We start from the raw sequence: 9,276 nt of genomic DNA on the forward strand, positions 1-9,276 counted from the left end.
GTAAGTAGATATCACCCCAAATACTTTTTTTTTAGTTTGGCATCTTTTCAGGCTTTACAAAAATGGGGTCCAACTCCAAGCATGCTTCTGCAATGTGCTTATGTTCTCAATATTGTAAGTATTAGCTGATACATGTCATTGCATTTTTACAGTTACACAGTAGGGAAATTATACACTAATTATGTTAAGGTATGAAGATATCCTCACAGACAGACTAAGGTCACACCTATTTTTCTGTTTTATAAACAATACCATTCTGCTTCATATGCATGACTCCTAACACACACAACACACACACCACGAAATACACATGAGTCCTCTGCCACAAATATCTAGGGGTAGAAGATTACAGAGCAGTAGTTTTCAACCAGGGGTGATTTTTTCCTCCCTGAGATATTGAGCAATGCCTGGAGACATTTTGGAAAGAGAAATAAGGAACGCTGCCATCACTTAGTGGATGGAAGCCAGAGATGCTGGTAAACATCCTACAAAACACAGGACAACCCCCAAGCAGTGATCCAGCTCAAAGTCTCAATATTGCCATGGCAGAGAAAGCTCAGCGTAGAGGACATGCACCTTCAAACTTGTGGTCCTTTTTGTCCACCAGACCACAGCTCCGAAGAGTTCCTTGTGCTCCATATCTTGCCAATACTTTCTACTGACAGACTTTTTCATTTTTTTTTTAATGTTTAGTTATTTTTGAGACAGAGACAGAGCATGAGCAGGGGAGGGTCAGAGAGAGCGGGAGACACAGAATCGGAAACAGGCTCCAGGCTCTGAGCTGTCAGCACAGAGCCTTACACGGGGCACAGACCCACGAACCGTGAGATCATGACCTGAGACTTTTTCATTTTTAATCATCATCTTCATTTTCTGAAGTCATTGAGAGTTTGACTCTATTTGTTGTTATTTTCCTGATGACCCTCATTCTTTGTGAATTTCTTTTTCTTTGTTTTTGTAACATTTTAGTTCTGAGCTTATGGACGGTATTGTCATACAATACAACTTCCCATCTTTTCAGGCCCTCTTTTTATGTCTTGTTTCGTGTGGAGAAACTGAAATTCACGGCCTCCAGGGAACAGTAACTGCTACTAAGAAAATCAGCCACTAGCTTTGATGCTTGTTACTTACTCCAGATTTATGTTTGCTTTCTTTTTTCTTTTTCTTTTCTTTTCTTTTCTCTTTCTTTTCTTTTCTTTTCTTTTTTTTTTAAATTCTCTCTTTTCTTTTCTTTTTCCTCCCCATCTTCCCTGGTAATTTATCTTATTTTTCAGACTTTGAATTTATAAGTATTTTAAAATATACTTTATCTTAGATGCACCTGGGTAGCTCATTCGGTTAAGCCTCCAACTTTGGCTCAGATCATGATATCATGGTTGGTGAGTTGAAGTCCCATGTCGGGGCTCTATACTGACAGCTCAGAGCCTGGAGCCTGCTTCAGATTCTATGTTTCCCTCTCTCTTCCCCTCCCTTGATCATGCTCTCTCTCTCCCTCTCTCAAAAATATATAAACATTAAAAAAATTTTAAATATACTTTATCTTATATTTTTGATGTTTTATGCAGAGCAGATTGATCAGGGTATGTAGCCTATTATAACTGAAACTGACCTTTGGGATCATATTTTAAGCTTATATTTGCATTTTATAAAATTCAAAGTGATATACATTAATTGAATTTTTTACTATTTTCCTCCTAAAATTCTATGGTACTTAAAGAATGGTGAATGTTTTAGTGTTTAATTACATGTTTAGAAGGCATAATTGAAATTGTATAAATATATTATATGCTAAATGTCAAGAAAATTTCCTTTACCACCCATATGCAAGATGCCACTGAATCTTAAAAAATATATGTGACTTGTACCTTATATCCAGTCTTCTCTCTTCATTTGTTCTCCGAATCCTTGATGAAGGTTACCCCTCTATCACATTTATTTCTCCTTTTTTTTAACTTTAAATTCAAGTTAGTTAATATACAGTAGTGTCTTGGCTTCAGAACCTAGTGATTCATCTCTTACATACGACACCCAGTGCTCATCTTGAAAAGTTCCCTCATTAATGCCCATCACCCATTTAACCCACCTCCCACCCCCCTCCAGCAACCCTCAGTTTGTCCTCTGTATTTAAGAGTCTTTTATGGTTTGTTTCCCTATCTGTTTTTATCTTATTTTTCCTTCCATTCCCCTATGTTAATCTGTCATATTTTTCAAATTCAACATATGAGTGAAAACATATGATATGTGCCTTTCTGTGACTGACTTATTTCACTTAGAATAATACACTTTAGTTCCATCCATGTTGTTGCAAATGGCAAGATTTCATTCTTTTTCATCACCAAGCAGTATTCCATTGAATGTATATACCACATCTTCTTAATCCATTTAGAAGACATCCGGATGGCTAATAAACATATGAAAAGATACTCAAATTCACTCATCATCAGGGAAATGCAAATCAAAACCACAATGAGATACCACCTCACACCTGTCAGAATGGTTAAAATTAATAACTTTGGAAACAACAGACATTGGCAAGGATGTGGAGAAAAGTGAACTCTTTTGCACTGCTGGTGGAATGCAAACTGATGCAGCCACTCTGGAAAACAGTATGGAGGTTCCACAAAAAATTAAAAAGAGAATTATCCTACAACCCAGCAATTGCACTACTAGGAATTTATCCAAAGGAGACAAAAATGCAGATTTGAAGGGGCACATGCATCCCAATGTTTATAGCATCATCTCTCTGACTGCTTCAAGAAGCTGCTTTCTCATTTCCTCCAACTAGGAGCCATTTTCACACTGTTGCCAGATTTCATTTCCTCTGGACATGTCAGTTACCTGTCTGATAGACTTTTGTGGAGTCTTCTGTGTACCAAATAAAAATGACTTTGTTTTGTCATCTGGTCATAATTCTTTTGATTTTAGCTCTCTACCCTTTTTACCATGCCACATGTGGTTGGATTAAAATGAATTTAAAGTTCCTATGCTTGACTTTGTATATGCTGTGTTTAATCTTCCTAAAATGGGCATCTTCCCAACCTTTTCTGGATCATCATTGCTGTTCTATCTAGACTGAGCTAAAATCTACCTTTTCTATGAAAGCTGCTTTTAATCTTATGGCAGATTGGTGACTCCCGTCAGTGGGCCCTGTAACATTTTGACATTTTATTTGATAGTTCTGAAACGGCATTTATCCTATGGTGCTATGCTGGTATTTGACAAGACTAATAAATCTTTTTCCTCCTCCTCCCATCCTTTCAAAGTTTGACATCTACTGAAGGAAGACGGAGGAAACAGCCATGTGGAAATCAAAATGTCAGCTTGGTTGCCAATAGAGCTGTTGGAGAAAGTGGCATCCTGGTTTTGTACTCCAGTGTTGCAAAGACTTACCCATCCAGTGACAGCATTGGAAACCCACAGCCTTGACACAGTGCCTAGGCTGAGAACATATTAGAGCACACACTCTCATTTAGGTGACCACGTCTAGAAGAGTAGTGGTTAAACCATGAATATTCTGTCTCAAAATGTACTCAACTACGAATTGGAGAAGAAAATGAGAAGGCAGAAGGAAAGCAGAAGCATTATGCCATTGAAATACAAAGCAGGAGAAAGATACCGCCTATTTCCCATGCTTTTTTGTGTGTTTTTTCCCTGGTACCATATTTATTTCCAGGAATGCATTGTTTGAAGGAAGAAACATATGCATGCATCTTTGTAACTTCCACATCAACTATTTATATAATATTTTGGTGACTAGTATAAGATTTAAAGCTAAACTGACAGATTTCAAACCCTAGTTCTTCATGTGTAATATGAGGATAATATCATACAAGAACTTCTGTAGAGTGTACATAATATAAATAATACCTTTATTGAATGGCATACTTTAAACCTCACTTAATGTTAGTTACTATAAGATATAATTTAATGGTTTTCCATGACTGATATGTGAAATTTTCCTTCTCCAACACTCCTTTGATCCATTCAAAATTTTCAATTAGCCAGTCTCAAATGTTCTGTTCCGAGGGTTGCTATTAATCAAATGATTGGAAAGACAAAGGACAAGGGCAAAAGAACCTGAGAAAAGTGAAGAAAATAGTCCAATGTAAACATATAAAGGAATAGAAAATCTTTCTCACTTTTCTGACTTTAGGAAATGAGGTATGCTCCTTAAGTAAATTTCCAAGATAACTGAAGTTTAACTGACGGTCTCAAAGGCTATGGAGGAGCTTTACAAGCCTCCAGGATCCTGTCCTTTGCCACCCTCAGAAAACACCGATCTCTGAAATTCTCAATGCAATTGACCCAGAGCTACAAAGCAATCACTGACAGTTAATTGGAATTCAAATCTCTTAATAGTTCTTTCTTCCTTTAGCAATTTATGCTATTATTTTAAAATACCACTCATATCAAAATGAGACCTTAAGGAAGGCAGTCATTTATTTAGGTTATGTGTTCCATTTTATGAATCATAAAAGGCAAAGGGATGATTTAAGACAGTCTAAAAGGTGTGTTTGTATTTTGGTGTTGATTTGAATTTCAATTCCATGTGTGATGGCTGAGTGTCTTGGGGGAGGGGACGTGGGGTAGAGGAACAGACTCAAGAACACTTACACCTCTCTCCCCAAGGTGTGGTGGGACAGAGTGCCATCTTAGTACGGAGGAGATAGAAAGAGACAGGTATATAAGGAAAGAGATGAAAGGCTATGACAATGAATTAGAAAAGGAATTCCTGCCTATGACTCTCTCCTTAGTGAGTCCATGGTGAACAACAAACTGTGTCTTTAATTTCCCACTGGTTCCCTTTGGCAAGTACCAAAAATATTCTCTTAAAACAAGAGTAGAAGCAGTTTCTTTCTGCAAATAGCAAGAAAATAAACATGAGCGTGGCATGCAATCACACAGTTAAATATCTTGTAGGTTTCCTTCACCAAATAGGATGTGAGAGTGTATGCGTGCACCTGATAGAGAAAAAATGTGTAAGCAAATTTAATATAAATTAATTTGTGGATTTTATAAGTTATTGCAGTTCATGTTATTTTAATCCTAGCATGTATGTCCATAAAAGCAACTTGCATCAAATCCTGACTATATAGGGGTCAAAGACTAGTGACTTTGCCAAGAGAAGTTGCTTGTGTTGAGCAGGGACCAGGGATGAATTCACCTTCCCAAGAGGGCTTAGTAATTTGATATTAGCTAATGAATATTTTACCAGAGTGGGGATTGGAGGAAAGAGGTGTAAAGAAGGACTTTTCAGCCCCTTCTGAGGCCAGTTCAAGGACCTGGAGTTTGGATCTCCAATTGTCTCACTGAGCAAAAAGCCTGCATATAGTAGCTGCCAGGCACCCAAACTTCCCTGCAGAGGTGAGTGGCCCCCAAGTTTCTTCCATGTATTAACAAGGTCAGTGAGGTTAACCCATAAGCTGGTTAAATATCAGTAAAGGAAAATTTGGTATAAGCTTAATTTTGGAACGTTGTGAATGAGAGGACATTTTCTTAAGCAAATGCTTAAATTAATACCAAATGCATCGTTACTGCATTTGAGTTAAGATCTGTATTGCATAGAGTATATAATTCTTTACATTTAAATATTAATATACTGTAGATAACTTCCAAGCCTCATTATAAAGCCTAATAAAACCCCAAAAGTTTTGTCTTAAATCAAAAAGTTGCTGTAAATTATTTCAGGTTTGATGCCTTTTTCAAGCATATTTCAAAAAGAGAACCCATTTCCCTCTACATTTCTATAGCAGTGGGTTTTAAATGATGCAAAGAGTATGGGAAATATCCAAATGGAAATTCAGCCATTTTATGTGAAAATTAAATCTTTTTGTGTAAAATATGAATTAGAAAAGCAACATTTCACAGCATTAGTTTCAGTGTTTAATTTAAGGGGAAGAAGCAGAAAGGGCTCATTGTCTTGGAGGGGAGGTGACCTGAAGGGGTTGGCCAAAAGGGCAGTAGGACTTAGAGAGAAAGAGAAAAGCGATTACATTAATTTTAATGGCACAATAGCAGTTTTCAATAAGCTTTATGACAGCAGAAAAGATTGATTTTTTTTGCACTTTGTGCTAAAACGTGCAGTGTCCTAAGCTGCATTTTGCCAGAAATCTAATACCTGTAATTTATTGTATCCCATATTCTCAATGTTAAAAGAGGAAAGAAGGCAAAAGTCTGAGGGCTTAAAATATAATGGACTGTAGATTCATTGCTAAAACTCAATTGGAGTCCTAAAGATTTCCTTTTAATTTTAAAATGCACTTAACAAAAATTAAAAAGTACAAGAATAGCTGTAAAATGGTGTCAGAACACTGTGTTTTCCACATTCTCGCTATAAGAAATGATATGAATTTCCAGAGTCTGAAAGTGGGAGCAAAGAGCCTGTCGTTTAAACAGAAGACACGCTGTTCTGAGCAAAGACTCTCCAGTCTGCATGCGATATTTTGCTAGAATGAGAGACCAAGAAGCACATTTCTCTTCAGTAGACTTATGCTGTAGTCTAAAGGTCAACACTGCCCTACTGTTTCTTGGTCTTTTTTATACCCTGCAGTCAGAGTGATGACATCCAGATTTTCTCTGTAAGTCACCATTGCCTTGGACACTACAAAATGCAGTTTCCTTCAGGAAATCTCTTCTACACACCAAATCTATCGTCTTGATAACCATAGTACTGATTTCAATGAAGACTCTAAAACATGGGGAGAAATGTACCAGATTGCCATCAGATTAAGATGACCTAGAGCTTTTGGCTTTCCTCAAGCTTAGGATAAGCCATTCATATAAAGCAGCCACTGAAAGGTATTAAAATAAGATAATCAGTTAAAATTGTCATCCAGATGAGAAGTAATATTTAATTCCATGTAAATGGAACAGTGAAAAATTAGAGTAGTCCTTTTTAAAAAAAATTTAATATTTATTCATTTTTGAGAGAGAGACAGAGATGGAGACAGAGACAGAGACAGAGCATGAATGGGGGAGGGGCAGAGAGAGAGGGAGACACAGAATCCAATGCAATCTCCAGGCTCTGAGCTGTCAGCACAGAGCCAGACATGGGGCCTGAACCCACAAACCATGAGATCATGACCTGAGCTGAAGTTGGGTGCTTAACCGACTGAGCCACCCAGGCACCCCTAAAAAATTAGAGTACCTTTAAAGGGAGAGAACTAAGATGTAGAAAATTTGGAAGCCACACCATATAAGGACTCCTTTAGAAACCTCACGTACCTTTTCTTAAGAAGAAAGGATTTGGGAAGAAGGAAAGGAAGAGTATGATCAGTGCCTTCAGATATATGACCATCTTTCTATCAGAAAAAGGATTAGAATTCTGGTGAGCTTCTAATGTCAGGTCCAGGACAAAGAGGTGAAAATAATGAAGAAGTAGATGGTTGTTCATGGTTGACCACGACTATAGGACAATTGAGGTTGTAATGGAGGGGATGGTTCCAAAAAATAATGACTTCCCCGTTACTTCAGGAAGAACCTAGATGTTCTAAGGAAGTGAAATGATTCCAAAAATGACAGCACAGCTGGGATTTGGTGCACCTTGTGCCCTTATTACAAAGCCATCGGTGTTCATCTTTCAGACTTATCAAAGGAAGAAATGGTCACTCGATTTTATCTTATAATACATGCCTCATGTGTTTGTCACAGAGTTCACCAAATATATATTGTAAATATTTAGCAACAGCCATTATGTCCCAGGTATTTTGCTAGATGATAGGAATAAAATAGGAAACAAGATAAACAAAGTCCTTGAACTTAGAAGATTCTCTCTTGCTGGTAGTAATCTCCAGTTTGGTAAGTATTAAGGAAGGATAAAGGATCTGTTGTGATTGAGGCACACATGGTAAGTGTGCTAATACAGAACGGTTGTGTTCATAGAAGTGGAGTGGGAAGGGGAGGTCTGTGAAGTATTTATTCTGAAGATATAAAATTCACACAGAGTCATGCAGGCTGAATAGTACTTACCTAGATGAAATAGACTGAAAGGTTGGGGGAAAGAATAGAGAAAAAGTGTTCCAGGGAGAAGAAAGTATTTGTGAAGCCCCAAGATTTAAAAGGGGTGGCAGAGAGCTATGAATACTCAATGTGTTTGATGAACTAAAAGAAATTCAATGGCTATATTGCAAGGCACTTGCTAAACTTTAAACTCCCTGGATCAGCTTTCTTTTTAACCACTGTTATCACATGAACGGTTAAAGAAGTTATTTGTTGTATCAAAATGAATTAATATGCAGTTTGAGGGAGGAGTTGGTATTACTAGAAGTTAAATTCTTACAAAGTTAAGCAGGGCAGATCACATAAGGCCTAATAAGATCTTAATATTTTTTGACTGATCCTAGAAGAAATTAGGATCCAGGAAAGAGTTTTAATTATATAACCAATCAAGAGCTATTGTCTTTGTAGAAAAAACAATATCATTTTATTTTTATCAACTATAACACATCAATCCAGACTTTTAAAAAGGATTTTATATCAATCATATTTTGTCAGAGGCTTTTTAGTAAAAATATTTCCAATATCAGACCACAATATGTGAATTGACATACAATTATCTGTAATTCATCGAATAAGTTTTACTTCTATTAAAGAAAAATACAAAGGGGTTTTTATTTTTAGTTGGGTTGTAAAAAACACATTTTTGAATCTTAAAATGGAATATGAATATTTTAGAGTGGTTTGTTTTTATTTATTCAATAAAATAAACATAATTTAGGACTATTTTAAAGATTAAAGTTCTATCAAAGGAAGAAAGTGAAAAGATGCCTAACTGCACGTATTTCATAGCATAGAGGTGAGTGAGCATTTAAAGGGCATGGAATAATTTCATGTACAAAACAAACCATTTACTAAATGATACCTTAGTACCTTAGAAGAGTTAATTTACCTAACATGGGGGAACACTTTCCTCACAGGGAGTAGTTTTCTCTTCTCAGACTCTTGATAATTTTTGAATTAAAAAAAGGGTGAAATAAATGGTCAGATGTAATCTGTCTTTTGTATATTGATTGTAATTACTATTAATCTTGGTGATTGCTACTGATGAAGACAGATTTATTCCTGCTAAAATGGAGAAGTCTTTGCTTTCAGAGTTTTTTTTTATTTTCTTTTTACATATTTATTAGTCTTTCACAAAGTACTCGATTAATCTTCAGACTTAAATTAGCAAACCCATCAAGCATTTGTCTCATTAAATGTAGGCAATGGAAATTCTAGAATAAAGTGATGCTTTGCCAAATTCACTCTTGATGCAGAATCATCGGTCATGTCAATTCA

The sequence above is a fragment of the Prionailurus viverrinus genome, chromosome F1 (assembly GCF_022837055.1).
Source record: "Prionailurus viverrinus isolate Anna chromosome F1, UM_Priviv_1.0, whole genome shotgun sequence".
NCBI lineage: Eukaryota > Metazoa > Chordata > Mammalia > Carnivora > Felidae > Prionailurus > Prionailurus viverrinus.